The sequence below is a fragment of the Cervus elaphus genome, chromosome 12 (genome assembly GCF_910594005.1).
Source record: "Cervus elaphus chromosome 12, mCerEla1.1, whole genome shotgun sequence".
NCBI classification, from domain to species: Eukaryota; Metazoa; Chordata; class Mammalia; order Artiodactyla; family Cervidae; genus Cervus; species Cervus elaphus.
In genome coordinates, this window is record NC_057826.1 from 44,857,906 (window position 1) to 44,860,200 (window position 2,295).

Here is a 2,295-nt window from a genome sequence, read left to right on the forward strand (position 1 = left end):
TGAGTCAGCTCTTCGCATCAGGTGGCCAAAGTATTGGAGTTTCAACTTCAGCATCAGCCCTTCCAGTGAATATTCAGGGGTGATCTCCTTTAGGACGGACTGGTGGGATTTCCTTATAATCCAAGGGACTCTCAAGAGTCTTCTCCAACACCACAGTTCAAAGGCATCAATTCTTCCGCGCTCAGCTTTCTTTATAGTCCAACACTCACATCCATACATGACTACTGGAAAAACCATAGCTTTGACTAGATGGGCATTTGTTGGTAAAGTAATGTCTCTGCTTTTTAATATGCTGTCTAGGTTGGTCATAACTTTCTTTACAAGGAGTAAGCATCTTTTAACTTCATGGCTGCAGTCACCATCTGCAGTGATTTTGGAGCCCAGAAAAATAAAGTCTATCACTGTTTCCATTGTTTCCCCATCTATTTGCCATGAAGTGATGGAACCGGATGCCATGATCTTAGTTTTCTGAATGTTGAGTTTTAAGCCAACTTTTTCACTCTCCTCTTTCACTTTCATCAATAGTCTCTTTAGCTCTTTTTCACTTTCTGCCATAAGGGTGGTGTCATCTGCATATCTAAGATTATTGATATTTCTCCCTGCCATCTTTGATTCTAGCTTGTGCTTCATCCAGTCCAGCATTTCTCATGAGGTACTCTACATATAAGTTAAATAAGTGGGGTGACAATATACAGCCTTGACGTACTCCTTTTCCTATTTGGAACCAGTCTGTTGTTCCATGTCCAGTTCTGACTGTTGCTTCTTGACCTGCATACAGATTTCTCAGGAGGCAGGTCAGGTGGTCTGGTATTCCCATCTCTTTAAGAATTTTCCACAGTTTCTGATCCACAGTCAAAGGCTTTGGCATAGTCAATAAAATAGAAGTCGATTTTTTCTGGAACTCTCTTACTTTTTCAATAATCCAACTGATGTTGGCACTTAAGGGATTATTTATAGTCAAAAATTAAAGAAAGAAGAGTTGAAGAATCTGATATGAAATGTTTCCAGATGTAAATTAAAAAAAAAAAAAGAAATACTGAGGAATATATATAGCATGCTAACATTTATATAAGAAAGAAGAGAAAATAAATATAAATATACTTTATTTTTTTTATTTTTTTTAATTTTTTTTTAGGGGTCAGCACATCCGGAGTGCAATGGATAAGCCTCGCCCTGGGAAAACCACCTTCGTGATCATGGTATCTCCCCTGCCAGGTAAGTATATAAATATACTTTTAAATTAAAAGAAATATAGGAATTATAAACTAAAAACTCCTAAGAATGGTTACACAAATGGGAACAGTGGGAATGGAATAAAAATGAAACTTCTCTTTTCCGTTATCATATTGTTTTAACCTTTTGACCAAAGTTTTGCAAAACAACTGATTTGGATTCTAAAAATATTAACGTTATTAAAGATGAACATGCTGGCAAATTATTGCAGTTTAAAGGAGACAAAAGAACATTTTTTTAAAGACAAGAGTGCATAAATTATAAAGAAGAGCTCTTCAATTTTATTTGATGCACTTCAGTGAAACTTGAACTTTAAAAGGTATTAAAGTATAAGTTCTTTATGATGCCTCCAGAGAACATGTTTAAAGAGCATCAGTAACCTTTCTCTATCCCACTTCATTTTACTGATCCTTTTGACTAGTTATCAATTCTATATTAATGTTAGAAGGCATGGGGAATAGTCTTCCAATAAGACAAAAAAAGAAGCTTTGCTGTTTTGTCAGTGAGATGTCCTCTTTTAAAGTTTGCTCTCAAATATTTGAAATTCAATATAGTAGTCCCCCCTTATCCATGGGATTCTGTTCCAAGACCAGTAGATGCCTGAAACTGCTGATAGGACCAAACCCTATATAACACTGTGTTCTTTCCTATATATACATACCAGTGATAAAGTGTAATTTATAAATCCCACACAGTAATATATTAACAACTCTAACTAATGATAGAACAATTGTAACAATATATTGTATTGAAAAGTTATGTGGAGGTGGTCTCTCTCAGCTTCAACTCTGCCAGAAATGTGACAGCAGCTTCTTCACAAGGCTTCACTACTGCCCAGAAGGACACACAATTTAAAGCTTACAAATGGCTTATTTCTGGCATTTTCCATTTAACATTTTCAGACTGCCTTGGGTCTGAAGCCGTGGAAAGTAAATCTCAAATAAAAGGGGTACTACTGTAGATAAATTAACCCATTTTTTAAAAGGCAAATGACTTCATTTGTACATAATAACCATGTTGAAATTATTGCTTATATTGAGAACAGAAGTGGTGTTTGAGTTG

General features: G+C 35.4%; 1 pseudogene; it reads right to left on the reverse strand.

Annotated features, from left to right (window-relative positions):
- Window positions 1–1,046: 1,046 nt before the first annotated feature.
- Window positions 1,047–1,223, reverse strand: LOC122706068 (annotated as a pseudogene).
- Window positions 1,224–2,295: the final 1,072 nt, after the last annotated feature.